Here is a 15,613-nt window from a genome sequence, read left to right as displayed (position 1 = left end):
TAGATGCCAGGAAATAATCAAATTGAGAGCTGAAACCAATAAAGTAGAAACAAAGAAAACAATACAAAGAATCAATGAAACAAAGAGTTGGTTCTTTGAGAAAATCAACAAGATAGACAAACCTTTATCAAATCTAACCAAAAGACAGAGAGAGAACATGCTAATTAACAAAATCCGAAATGAAAAAGGGGACATAACAACAGACACTGGGGAAATCCAAAGAATCATCAGGTCATACTTTGAAAATCTGTACTCCACTAAACTGGAAAATCTAAAGGAAATGGATGATTTTCTGGATAGATATCACTTACCAAAGTTAAATCAAGAAGAGATAAACAATTTAAACAGATCTATAACCTCTAAAGAAATAGAAGCAGGCATATAAAGTCTTCCAACCAAAAAGAAGTCCAGGGCTAGATGGTTTCAGTGCTGAATTCTACCAAAAATTCAAGGAAGAGCTAATACCAATACTCTTCAAATTGTTCCACACAATAGAAGCAGAAGGATCACTACCAAATTCGTTTTATGAGGCTACAATTACATTAGTACCCAAACCACACAAAGATACAACCAAGATAGGGAATTACAGACCAATCTCCCTCATGAACATTGATGCAAAAATACTCAATAAAATACTGGCAAATAGAATCCAAAAACACATCATAAAAATCATACACCATGATCAAGTAGGCTTTATCCCAGGGATGCAGGGATGGTTCAACATATGAAAATCCATCAATGTAATCTACCATATAAACAATCTGAAAAAGAAAAACCACATGATCATCTCACTAGATGCTGAAAAAGCCTTTGACAAAATCCAACACCCCTTCATGATAAAGGTCTTGGAGAGATCAGGGATAACAGGAACATACCTAAACATAATAAAAGCTATATACAGCAAATCAACAGCCAGCATCAAACTAAATGGAGAGAAACTAAAGGTGATTCCTCTAAAATCAGGAACAAGACAAGGATTCCACTCTCTCCATATCTCTTCAATATTGTACTTGAAGTTCTAGCTAGAGCAATAAGACAACAAAAGGAGATCAAGGGGATACAAATTGGAAAGGAAGAAGTCAAACTTTCACTATTTGCAGATGATATGATAGCCTATGTAAGCAAACCAAAGAATTCTACCAGTAAACTCCTACAGCTGATAAACGCCTTAAGCAAAGTGGCAGGATACAAAATTAACTAAAAAAATCAGTAGCTATACTATATATAGACAATAAAGGGGATGAGAAAGAAATCAGAGAAACATCACCCTTTACAATAGCCACTAACACCATAAAATATCTTGGGGTAACTCTAACCAAACAGGTGAAAGACCTGTATAACAAGAACTTTGAGTCTTTAAAGAAAGAAATTAAGGAAGATACCAGAAAATGGAAAGATCTCCCATGCTCTTGGATAGGTAGGATCAACGTAGTAAAAATGGCAATCTTACCAAAAGCAATCTACAGATTCAATGCAATCCCTATCAAAATACCAGCACAATTTTTCACTGACCTCGAAAGGACAATCCTCAACTTTATATGGAAAAACAAAAGACCCAGGATAGCCAAGGCAACCCTGTACAATAAAGGAACTTCTGGAGGCATCACCATACCTGACTTCAAGCTCTGTTATAGAGCTATAGTCCTGAAAACAGCTTGGATTGTCACAAAATCAGACAGGGAGACCAATGGAATCAAACTGAAGACCCTGATATCAACCCACACACATTTAAACACCTGATCTTTGACAAAGAAGCTAAAACTATACAATGGAAAAAAGAAAGAATCTTCAACAAATGGTGCTGGAGTAACTGGATGCTGGACATGTAAAAGACAACAGATAGATCCATATCTATCACCATGCACAATACTTAAGTCCAAATGGATCAAAGACCTCAACATCAATTCAACCACACTGAACCTGTTAGAAGAGAAAGTGGGAGGTACCCTTGAACAAATTGGTACAGGAGACTGCTTCCTGAACATAACACCAGTAGCACAAACACTGAGATCGACAATTAATAAATGGGACCTCCTGAAACTGAGGAGCTTCTGCAGGGCAAAGGACACAGTCAACAAGACAAAATGGCAGCCCACAGAATGGGAAAAGATATTCACAAACCCCACATCTGACAGAGGGCTGATCTTCAAAATTTACAAAGAACTCAAGAAGCAAGTCTCCAGAACACCAAAGGATCCAATTAAAAAGTGGGGTACAGAATGAAATAGAGAATTCTCAATAGAGAAGTCCAAAATGGCCAAGAGACACCTGAGAAAGCGCTCAACATCTGTAGCCATTACGGAAATGCAAATCAAAACAACTCTGAGATATCATCTCACTCCCATCAGAATGGCTAAAATCAAAAACACTCATGACAGTTTATGCTGGAGAGGATGTGGAGAAAGGGGTACACTCCTCCACTGCTGGTGGGAGTGCCAACTTGTGCAGCCACTTTGGAGATCGGTATGGAAATTCCTCAGGAAAATGGAAATCGGTCTACCACAAGATCCAGCAATTCCACTCTTAGGCATATACCCAAATGATGTACCTTCATATAATAAGGACATCTATTCAACTATGTTCATAGCAGCATTATTTGTAATAGCCAGAACCTGGAAAGAACCTAGATGACCCTCAACTGAAGAGTGGATAGAGAAAATGTCATACATTTACACAATGGAGTACTACTCAGCAGAAAAAAAATGGAATCTTGAAATTTATTGGTACTAGTGAGATCTTCACAGATCTACAAGAATGACACCAACTGGTATTAAGGCTTCCTTAAATGCCCTCCCATGATAATGAGAATGATGACTACCTTATATGCCATCCTAGAATTCTCACCCACTGGCTGATGGAGGCAGAGGCAGACACCCACAGTTGTGAACCGAATTGAACTCCTGGAACCCAGTTGCAAAGGGGAGTGATGACCAAAGGAATCAAGCTCAGGCTGGCAAAACCCACAGAAGCAGCTGGCGTAACCAAGGGGGAACACATGGACCCCAGACTGATGACTGAGGGGCCAGAATGGGACTGATCCAGACATCCCTCCCACCGATCCTGGGTGACAGAGAGGAGGCCTTGGCAATCTGTGGGACCTTGGAGAGTAGAGCAGTATTTATTCCTGGAAAACAGATGGACTCTGGGAACCCATATCACGTGGAGGGATGCTCTCTCAGTCTGGGCACACGGGGAAGAACCTAGGCTCTTCCGGGGATGATGTGACAGACTCTGAAAATCCCTCATGGAAGCCCTTGCCCTCCCTGGGAAGCGGAGGGGGGATGGAGTGGGAGTGAAGGGTTGGGAGGACTGGGGGGTAGGGGAGGGGAAGGAGAGGGAACTGAGAGTGACATGTATAAAAAGTTTAAAAAAATATGAAAAAACTTGCTAACTTATTTAATATTCTACTTATTTATTTTGTGTATCATCTATCATTCCTTTACAAAAATGCAAGCCACTTGATGTCAGAAAATGTTGTGTTCTGGAATTTAAAATGGTCTTAGACATGTAAGAGGTGACCAGATCTATTAACTGGCGATGAACACGAGTCATGCGGATAAGCTCTACAATGCCATGGAAATACATGGTGCTATCTATAGAGTGGGCACACCTTCTGAAGGCTATAAGATTCTGGCTGGGCAGTCCCAGCAAGTAAGATGCGCTTACTAAGAGTAAACATCCCCAAAGGAGGCAGCAAACAGAGCTTTTGCCCTTGAGAGATTACAAGCGCGTTGGAGAGACTAAACATACACTGCATGGAAAATAAGAGTCTAGATCCACAGAGAAAGGCATCAGCGTGAGTAATTAAGTGCACGTGGCTACTCTTTAGAAGTGGTGAGTCAGGAGCCCTAGCTCAGAAGGGTCTGCCAAACAGACAGCAATCCAGGGAACCTGGAGACTACCCAGCCCTTAAGGGTACTCTCATACATGTGACATGTACAAATGCAGACTCTTTACCACCTGTATATCCAGGAGGTATGGTCTGTAAGGTGCACACGTAAAACAAAGTTTCTCAGCAAATGCTTTTCCCCTGGATAAACCCACGTCACCGAGTAACAGGGCCGGCAACACAAACCATGGAGAGAAAATGGAAACCCTTAGAACACCGTGGAACAAGCAGGAGGTAATCGCTGAACTGGGGTCTGAGGCCACGTGATGAAATGACATCTGGCCGAGGCAGTAAGTGGCAGAGGGAAATGAAGCTCACCGGAAAACAACCTGTGATACCTTCGGTCATCGCTCTCAGCACCACCTGTTCCTCTTCTTGTGACCTCCCCCCTTACGTTTTCAAACCCGCCCTCTAATTTCATAGATGGACAAATAATCCCTGCCCTCAGAGGAAAGCCCGTAAAGGTGGTTATTAATCAAAGAAATTGGGAAGGAGAGTGTGTCCCTAGTTGGGTGCTGACTCATGGTGTGATCTCAGCCACAAAAGCTTCAAGTTCTCTGGAAGTCAAGCGCCACACAAAACAGAGGCTTATTCTGGTAGCATCGGTTGCTACTTTGTCTAAAAATAATCCCAGCTTTACTTGTGATGACTTGAAGCTGCTGCTTCTCCCCGCCACTTTCTCTGTTTCTATTTTCTCTTCCTCCCACTCATTAAACCTTCCAGTAAAACAATAAACTAGTTCATGGAGGTGGGATAAATTTAAGTTCCAAAATAGATAGACATGCCTACATAAATCTGCCTCTGAATAAGAGTCCAGCACGTTTAGATAGTAAAGGACTATCTAAAATTGGAAGAATATTCCAATTTTCCCTATTGCCCAAAAAGGCATTATGTGCATTGAAATGGCTACTTTACAGGACTCTTTCAGAGACCAGACTACATATGACCTCGCACATAGTGAACTTGACCCTACAATGAAACAGTTCATGACACTCATTTCTCTTCATTTGCAGTTTAGGGGTGAAACTACTTCACAAAAGAGAGAAAACTCAGAATGAGTTTAGTGCTATTAATATGTTACACTCTGTATTATAGTGTATAAATACATAAATATAATCATTTACTCATAGCTACACTGTATTATAGCATATAAATATAATTATCTACTCATGTGCATGAGTATATTCACATTTTTATTCATAAATGACATATTGTTTGAAACTGTATACACTGATATGTTTGAAGTTGAATATTTAAATGATGAATTAAGGTTAAAATAAATACCCCCTTTAAATGTGTTGCTAATAATCAGGGCTCCGAGATTCACAGCTAAACATAAGCATTAATGGAAGGTCACCTTTAGTGGCAATGATCTTCTTTATGATGACAGTGTTTTCTGTCAGGTTCTTCTTGGGTGAGGTTAGACCTCCGATGTCTTACACTCAGTAACATTTGTCACCAAGTTCCCCACTGGGTCCATTTTGCTGCCACCTTCCCCTGGGCGCCCTCATTTTCTGCAGGGTATTGTGGCTCTCACTGTGGTTTATGCTATATTCTTTGCAGAATTTGTTCTAAATATTTTGTGATAGTTGGTTTATCAAAACTATATCATACAGCCCTTAAATCCTGTCTACAAAGGCACAAGTAAATGTTACATATTGTACATGCTGAAAATCATTGAGTTAAAAGGATCCTATAGACTCTAGGTGAAGGTGATTCTCTCCCTTTATGTAATTTCTGACATGCAGACCCACCTGTGATAAAACTGCAAGATGGTTATGAGACATCTACTTACCACCAGGAAGACTTTCAAACGTAACATTACCTCAATTTTGAAAACATACATTCTTGATTTATGGTATCATTGATTTTTCAGGTACTTGTATTCAAAATTTTAAGTGGGAGTAGAGCTGTCCCAATAAGACTGGCTGACCTTGCCCACGGAGGTGACAATAATCTAATGTCAGATTTCACTTTAATCATGTTTTGTTCTCATTTCTGCTACCTGCTGACATTGGTCTTTTACTGGTGACATCTTGTTTAAAGAGATGAAAATAGGATACTTCTTTGGCGCATGGTGTATGCAACTAATAAAGTCAGTGAAATAATGTGTTAAGGAGTAAACAACAAATACATGGAGGAGTTTAAAATGCATTATTCTGGGTGACAGAGATCACCCTGGAATTCTATTTATATGGAGCTCTGGAAACGGCAGGCTAACCCATGGTGGCAGAGACAAGTGAGAGACTGCTCTTTTAAGTGTGAGGAGGTATGACTGACTGGGGAGGCTAGCACAGGAACTTCTGTAGAATGAGGAGAACATTCTATTTCTTGACAAGGGTATGGATTATGTGGGTGTATACATTTCCAGAACTCATTAATGTTAAAGAAGAAAGATCTACAGATTTCATTGTATGGCATAAGTTATGTATTATATCGATGTATGCATTATACCACCATAAAAATTTAAGAATTGCATAAATCCTTTGTAATGATGACTTTATGTAGGTCTAATGACACCTTATAAAGTCAGTCAGTTTCAATAAAGTGAGGAGGCAGCTGCTAGAAAGTGCACATTACCAGAGTGCAGCATTTATAGTAGTATGTGTCATTTCATTGTGTGTTGACTATATGACAAGCACCACACTATTGCTCACCCACAAGGGAGAAAACACTTGGGCAGAGTAATTTCCCCAAATACAAACATGTAACAGATGAAAGATCCGAATTTGAAACTCAGATCTCTCTGACCACGGAGACCAGCTTTCAACTATAAGAGCAAATCCAGTCTTCCCACTGCTACAATGTACAACAAATATTTATTGTGCACTCCATCCTGGGAAGCATGCTGTTGCCTGTCATTATCTGCATAGAGCTATTGTTCCTGTCTTCTTTGTTTTTTTGTTTTTGTTTCTAAGACAGGGTTTCTCTTTATTGCTTTGGAGGCTGTCCTGGAACTTGCTCTGTAGACCAGGCTGGCTTTGAACTCACAAAGATCAGCCTGCCTCTGCCTCTGGGCTGTTCCTGTCTTCTTTACGTAGGAGGAGTTTAAGGCTCAGAGAGGCTGAGCCTCCACATCCGGGTCACGGAGTAAGTATGTGGTCTCAGACTGCACTCTAGAATGGGGAAATCCAAGGTTGCTCATTGCCACTGTCAGTGATTTAACAGAATCAGTGGCAGGGGATTTTAAAATCATTTCTAGACTCTGTATTTAGTTTTTTTTTTATAAATAATATCCTAGAGTAACTTGTAAAAATAAGACCAATGGTAATGCTGAAAAAAATGCACTCTCTGTCCCAACAATTCCCTGCTCCTCCAATGAGACTCCTTGGCCCCCACATCAAGCTCTATTTTTTTTTCGTTTGTTTTTTGTTTTTGTTTTTGAGACAGGGCTTCTCTTAAAAACTGAACTGAGAGGAGACCCCTTGTGGTCAGCAGAGACTGGAATCAGCACCTGTAGATCTTGGTTTCACTCTTGCATCTGTTGCCAACTGTGTGAAAGGTTGTATATAAAGTAGGGGATGCCCCGGGCACCTTGTTATTTGTGAAATTAAAATGGAACTACTTTCCCTTAAGATCCACTCTCATTCTGGAACTCTGTAAGTTGAAATCGGTTTCATATGCTAAATTCTCGATTCTCCTAAGTACCTGGGAAGATCCCAAATTGTCCACGTGATTAGAAGTCCTGTGTTGAAATGCTGAAGGTCAATATATAAAATGGCTAATTATTCAGTGATATTTTCTAGGGAGCCTAGAGATTCCACTCATGTATAAGCAAAGTGATTTGTTTGAGTCAAGAAAAACAAAAAACCCATAATGATTACAATAGTGTTGTACTTTGTACCCAACTGCGTGACATCTACAGTACTACACTGAACATCTACAGATGTGTTCAAAAGATGCCCCGTGGCTTCCATGAGGTGCCACAAGACTGTACAGGCCAGCAGTGTTCCCACTAAGTACTCATTATATGCTCAGGGAGCCCCAAGGTTGGAGGTCACTGCTTTTGAGACACCTTCATCTAACTTAGCAGAGGAGTATTGTGCTGACGCAAGGGTCATTCTTTGAAAATGCCTCAGAAATAAAGATGGGGCCTTTAAACACAGCTGTGTGAGGAGTGGAAGCTCAACCATGGTGTGTGACATTGAGAGAAAACAAGACGATTTGTTAAACTGGGAGAACAAACACAGATGGGGGATGGGCAGGTGGGTGGGGAGGGTGGGAGAGGGTTCAGGTAGTGGCGGTGAGATGGAGGAGCCAGGAGATCTAGAAATTAGCTTAGCAGCTTCTGCTTGCTCCTACCCTCTGAGAGGAGAGTTTAGCTCTGTCTTCCCTGAAATTTCATATAAATAGACATGTAGCATGCAGTTTCCTGGATATAGTTATTTAACATAGTATGATTCTTTTGAGATTCATGCTCCTTGTTTGCAATATTTTTAAATTTTAAAATAGCATTGGCTCTGGTATTCAAGAACAACGTGACACCAATATTGTTTGTAAGTTTTGTTTAACTATACAACTTCTTTTCTACTAACGCATTGAAGTGTCTCCAGATCATCTGAGACAGATATCCATTTGTCCCCCTGTTGTGTAGCCATTTCCTCAAGAATCAAGCCTTCCACCCTTCAGGGGAGCTCCTTAAACAGGAAGGTAAACAAACCTAAATAATTTCAGGAAGTTCCTGAAATTGACAAGATTCATTATGCCTCTCCCTCCAAGAGTAAGCAATAAAAGCTATGTGTGGATCTCAGACAAGCCAAACAGCAAAGAGGACTCTGAGACAAGACCAGCTGCCTAGGAGAAGCAGGAACCAGCTGGGATGCCTGGAACAGGTGTAGACCAGCTGAGTCACTGGGAAAGGACACCCTCCAACCTGTTGAGCTGCCTATAGGCTGTGAAGTGTACTCCAGGTTTCCAGCTTGTATGAGCTGTCACCCACGCTAGGATGGGTTTTGGAGATGCAGTTGTCTTTAAGTCATTTTCCTCTTAAAAGTAACCCCTCACTTCTAGTTCTGTAAATAACTCTAATAAAGCTCATGTTTCACCAAACTGGACTTTGGTGGTGTTTATACTTCGGTCTGTCGTGGACTGCCACCAACGGGCGTGGTGTGGTCCAGATTTGGGTGGGGGTCTTCTGATATCAAAGGATCTGGACTTAGGGAGTCCACGACAGACCGAAGTAACTGGCAGAACAAGCAGTGAAATGGCTGTGTGGATGAAATTGATATATTTTAAGTGAAGGATTATTTTTCTTTTCTTTCTGTCTTAGTCTACAGCCCCTTGATAGACATCTCCTTTTAATCATTATCTTGAAATTTTTATTGTATGTGATGCACTGCACTGTATTTCTTCTCTGACAAAAACTGTCATTCTTCAAAGGAGTTGTGCCCTTTTCTACACAGCATTAGATTTCAGACTGAGATAGACACACAATAATTCCTCCACAGAGAAAGAAAATAATTAGCAATCTTTGTCTGTGTAGCTGCGACTTCTTGGGCTTGTTACTCTCTTTGATGTCCTCTTCTTCATGATGTCCTCTTCAAACACAATCGGGCTTCCAGTACTTTTGATGTACATGGTGCTGTGGTCAGTTGTTGCCAGTGACAGTAGAAGGAGAGATATAATTTTCAGGTGATGGTAGTCGGGCATAAATGTTTGCTCATATCGTCTTCTTCCCCTTGTTTTAATGGTTGATTGAAACGGAGGACAAAGCCCTAGAAGAAGACTGGGATACTAAAGGGAAGGAGCCTGGGCCTGTGAGTGATAGCATAGAAGTCCATTCACTCACTTCCTCTTCCACTGACCTGAACTAGAATCAAGAAGTAAACTTTTATTTTTCTTAAAACTACTAGGATTGTATACCTATTTCTCATAACAGATAACGTTAGCTACTCTAAATTATATGAAGCCAGGTTTCTTAACAGTGCTATTAGACTACCACTTGAAAGTGCCATAGATCACTCATTTCAATAATCCCTTCACATATATGTTGCAGGCATCTGTTGAGGGGACCACAGAGTTTATGTGGTCTTAAGGAAAGGCATCAATGTGAATATTTCAAAACCAGTGAATAGATGTGGTGGTTTGAATAGGAATGGCCCCCATATGCTCATATAACTGAATGTTAGTTTTCCAGTTGATGGAACTGTTTGAGTAGGATCAAACATAGGTGGGTCACTATAGGTGGCTTTCGGTTTTCTAAAGCCCACACCATTCCCGGTTGGCTCTCTCTCTCTCTCTCTCTCTCTCTCTCTCTCTCTCTCTCTCTCTCTCTCTCTCTGTCTGTCTCTCTCCCCTCTCTGCCTTGTACTGGTAGATCAAGATGTAAACTTTTGGCTATTTCTCTAGTGTCATGTCTGCTTGCTTGCCTGCTAAAATGATGACCATGGACTCTAACCCTCTGGAACTGTGAACCCCCAAATTAAATGCTTTCTTTTAAGTTGCCTTGGTCATGGTGTTTTGTCATGCCAATAGAAAAGTAATTAAGGCAATAGCCAGCTCTGGAGGTAGGGGTGAGATGATGTCAGGCATTTTAATAGTTACGTCCTTTCAATATGTATTCAAAGTATGTGGTATTATGACAAGGCAAGAGTAGCGACTGCTGTTTTTAAAAGTGAGCATTTTCAAATTACCAAATTAATAATAGTGAATGGTATTAAAATACATCAGGTAACTAGCACTGAGTGAGTAACTGTGAAGGAAGGACGGAGGAGACAACCGAGTCAGTGAAGCACTACACGAGCATGAGGGCCTGAGTTCAATCCCCAGCATCCATATGGAAAAAGCCAGATGTGGCACAAGCCTGCGATCCCTGTGCTGGGGAGGTGGACACCGGAGGATCCCAGGAATCTTCTGAGCAGCCAGCTTAGGCAAGGCGGTGAGTTTCAGGTTCGGTGCGAGACTCCTCCCCAAAATGAGAGATGGAGCCTGACTGAAGAAGACATTCAGGGCCTGTCTCTTGCGTCCACATGCATGCGCACTCACACGTGAACACGAGTGTACAGACTGTTCGGGATGACCGGACTACTGCTCTGTGAAGAAACATTACGATGTGGAGCAGCTTAAAGCCTGATGTGTATGGCATTTTATATGCATCCTTACTTCTAGAAGTAGCCCGCAGACCTCTTTCCTTGGGACCTGTTCTCACACCGCATCATCCCAGCTTCCTCCCGAGCAGGTTTAAACTCTCACGATCCGGTGCCGCTCTCCTCCTTGAGGCACTCGTGGAGCGAACATGCTTTGAGTTGTACTCCATTAAACAGAGGACGAGCCAGACATCAGCTCAGGGACAACCATTCATCGGAACCGCCACACCTGGATACTCCAGAGGCCGGGAGCCAGCGGGTGCAAGGTATCTTTCAAAACCAGGGAGTAAAAGCAAGACACGCCCACATCCTCCTACCTCAGGCTTCTCTCAGTTCCCTATGTGCGAAACTCAAGATAAAGCCAGCTGCTGGAAATTGAAACCTCTTTGCTCTAGAGCTGTGGGTGCCAGAGTTTGACATGCCGTAAAAGGACACATGGTTAGACTGGCACTGTCAACCCTGTACTTGGAGAACAACCTTGGCAGGTTGGCTTCAGGTAAGATGGGGAACAAGCTCTCAGTGACACCAGTTCTTATCTTACGAGTCAGTCTTTCTGGGTCACTGTTTCCCTCTCTCTCTCTCTCTCTCTCTCTCTCTCTCTCTCTCTCTCTCTCTCTCTCTCTCTCTCTCTCTCTCTCTCTCTCCCTCTGTGTGTGTGTGCATTTGTATGTGAGTGTATACACATGTGTATACATGTACATGTATGTGTATGGAGGCCAGAGCTTGATAAAGAATCTGCGTCTATTTCTCTTCACCTTATTTTTGGAGACAAAGTCCCTTGCTGAACTCGGAAGCCACCAATTTGTTTAGGCTGGTTGGCCAATGACTTCCTAGATTTATTTGTCTCTACTATTCCAGCTGTGGGGTTACAGATGGGTGCCACTGTGCCTTGCTGTTATCTAGTTGCTAGGGATTTTAACTTGGTTGCCCATAGTTGTCTGGCAAGCACCTAGTGGACTAGACTGTCTCCTCAGCCCCTAGGTTTCAGTTCATTGTCTCTTGAGTCATCTTTTGCAGAGTTGGGGGTATGGGACATCTGGGTACACTCGACTTTTTCTGCAACTATTAGCTACAGTCTGCTCAGGTAGCAGCCACAGCCAACTCAGCCCCCTCTTCCAACCTAGCAAAGGTCAGCCTGGTCTCAGCACAGGTTTGCTTTTGTTGATGCTGAAACAGCTGTGCCTATTGCTCTTTGACTAAGGGCAAAGATGGAAGTTGTATATAACTTACAACATGTAACAGTTGCCGGCAGGCCCTGTTTGGTTCCGAAATGGATTAGCTGTCTCTGAAAAAGGCACATGCCTTTAATCCCAACACTCAGGAGGCAAAGGTAGGCAGACCTTTGTGAGTTTGAGGCTAGCCTGGTCTATACAGAGAGTTCTGAGATGACCTGGACTGCGACACAGAGACATCCTATCTCAAAACCTGTCCCCTCCCTAAACGATTACTCTAGGAAGCAGACAAGAAGAAACTAGTAAAGGTGGTCTGGATTTCTTTTCTTGAATTTGTTTTGGCTTCTGTGTGGTATTTGTGTTTCTGTTTGTCTGTTTGTGTGCGCATGGGGCTGTGAAGATGAAAGAGTAAGGAGGGTAGGGAGCAGTTGGGGATTGAATGTCACACGCTGGCACATAAAACTAGTGGCAGGCATGGAAACAGAAGAGGAAACTTCACCGTGGGGCTGGTGATGTATCAGTGTTTAAGTGGGCTTGCCACCCAGGCTCGAAGACCAGTTTCAGTCCCTGGAACCTACATAAAGGTCAAGGGACAGAAACAGCTCCTTGAAGTTGTCCTTTGACCTCCACACACAAACACTGTGGCAAGTACTGCCCCAGCATCTTAATAGTAAGTTCAAACCATTAAAGTTTCCCGTATATCCAAATCTTGTGATTATTTAGAACTTAGAAAGTATCTACATGACCCGTTACCAAAGCAGCATCGTTCAGCTCACAAATTCTCTTCCTGGAATTTTAAAAACAAGTTCTAAGAGTTATTAGCACCCCAAACCTCCTGGTACGAGTGTGCAACTCGCTCTGACCCAGTTCCGGGTTCTTCAAGTTCGGGTCATCGGTGTCACCACTGGTACAACTCACTGGGTCTTCTTCACCTGAGTCCACCCAATCCCACTGCCCATGAACAAGGAAGGGGCAGGCAGCAAGAGGCAAGGCTGCCAGCTGTGCCCACATGTGCCTTCCCAGCGTCATCCACCCCCACTCCGTTTACAGGTTTTCTTTGCCAAAGAACGTGCTGGCAACCATGTAGATTATAGACTTGCACTAAGAGACACTTGGTGCCAGATTTGCATACCTCAGCCTTCAGCCACTAAAGAAGATGCATGGTTGAGTTGAAATTTGACTGCAATGATTACACTAACGGTCAGAACCCAGAGATAAACCCTATGAAACCTGGGAAAGACGCAGGGCATCTGCGTCAACACATTTGCAAATCCATATCCGATCCTGAAATGCAATGTCTACCCAGTGTGATTAAGAGGAAGTGTTTGCCTATTTGACATAGATCCCTAACAATTCTCTGCACACTTAGTGAAGTCATCATGGTGGGACCAATTCCAAGAATCAAGCTACACTGTCTGAACCAAAGCAGCATCTTTCTCCTCAAGATTTCTCCCCTGCAAATTTATACCTCAAAGCCATTACTCCTGCTCTTGTTTTAAGCCAGGACCTAGTATCTGTACAAATTCAATACCTAGAAACATTTAGGCTTTACATGACTAAGCTAAAGTATGTAAAAACAAGTGAGCTAATTAGCATATTTAATTCTCATGCACCATTTTTTAAAGCAACTGACAAAGTCAACATTGATTTTCAGACATAAAGGATTTCAGAAACAATGCTACAAAAAAAAATGTTGTCTGGGCTTACCATCAGCCTGGCATCACAAACCCTAAGCACCCTTCTTCAACTTAATTCCCTTGAAGGCCTGGAGAGGTTGCTCCCTGGCTAAAGCACTTCCTGGTTAGGCACCAGGTGGGTTGAATTCAGATCCCCTGAACCTATTAAAGCTGGGCATGGTAGCATGTTTCTATAATCCCAGTGGGGTGTCGGGGGTAGGGGAGCTAGAAACCAGAGAATTTCTGGAAGTTCACAGGCACTGAGCCTGGAGCACTGGAGTGCAGAGAGGGGAATGCCAGCAAGGATGACAGAAGGACCCTGGTGGGGGTGGGGATGGTCCCTCAATCAAGGTGGAGGGTGAGCACTGACACTCTAGGTTGTCCACTGACCTCCAAGGCACCACCCCACCCCTCCGCATCCTTGCTCACAGGCATATCACACACAGAAAGGTCTTAAAATGTTCATGTGGGGAATAAAGTGTACATAATTGTGTGAAATTCTGGTTTAGAAGCCAGGTAGCAACAAATATAGCTATTTACTTCCATTTGTATTTAGATTATAATTATTGCAAATTATGTGATATTTATTATATGACTAATGATGGCCTAACTGTTATATAATAAATTTAATTATGTCATTACCTCCCTAAGACAAAGAAGCCAAATTTACAATGCATTTTCCCACCAAAGATTTGGTGTTTTCTTTTTACCACCTTCCAAATATACTTTTATTTCAAAATCTATTAAGTCTGTAGCTGCTGCTGTTCACTTTAAGAGGTGTTGATTTTGATCACATATACCCATTTTTCAAAGTATTTTTCAGTATCTTTTTGAAATCGTCTCATTAGAAGAAAATATCTGTCTCTTGACACACCCCACATTTCTCCCACATCATAAGGATTTCTTTGTGATCTTTCTCTATACATCATTTGTTAATAATATTCTAACTAAGCCTGCTCCATTGCCAATGTCTTAGCTTTGGATGGTCCCATTTCCCATCCACTGTTTTCTACGGTAAAGTCAAAAATATCAATAGAGCAACTGACTGTATTACTCAAGGTCCTCTAGAGTCATAGAACTTATGGAATGAATCTCTCTATAACCCAGCTACTCCAACAATGGGTGACTGTGAACAGAAAGCCCAAGAATCTAGTGTTGCTTAGTCCATAAGGCTGGGTTCTCAACTCGTCTTCTACATTCGCTGGAATCCCTAAGAAGTAGGCTCTAAATCCAGTGAAGGGACGGACTTGCTAGCAAGGCAAAGGGTAAGCAAAGAGCAAAAGCTTCCCTCTTCTATGCCCCTGTATAGACTTCCAGCAGAAGGTGTGGCCCAGATTACAGGTACGTCTTCCTGCTTCAAGATCCGAATTAAAGGCTTCTATCTTTCAGTCTTACGATCCACATCAAAGAAGTGTGTGTTCCCCCCTCAAAAGTCTGGACTAGAAGTGGATTCACCCACTTCAAACTGAGCAGAAAATCCCCCACAGGCTTGCCCTCCATTTCTGGATTGTAGTTCATTCCAGATGTAGTCAAGTTGACAACCAAGAATAGTGATCACAGCCCCAGAGGAAAGTTCATGTGTCTGGATATATTTCTAAGTTACAGGTTCTACACCATATCTGGCATTTATATCCCACTTAATGATAACAGGAAGATGCAATTTAGACAGCACCCTTGACCCTGATCAGTAGAGCCAGGAAGAATAAGAGATGGTCAGTTCATGATCTAGTTAATATTCTCATATATTTAATTATACCAGCAAAATACCTGTAGTGATGGCTAACTTATGTT

This window comes from Mesocricetus auratus, unplaced genomic scaffold, assembly GCF_017639785.1.
Source record: "Mesocricetus auratus isolate SY011 unplaced genomic scaffold, BCM_Maur_2.0 Super-Scaffold_100011, whole genome shotgun sequence".
Classification (NCBI taxonomy): Eukaryota; Metazoa; Chordata; class Mammalia; order Rodentia; family Cricetidae; genus Mesocricetus; species Mesocricetus auratus.
This window is presented reverse-complemented; position numbering follows the sequence as displayed.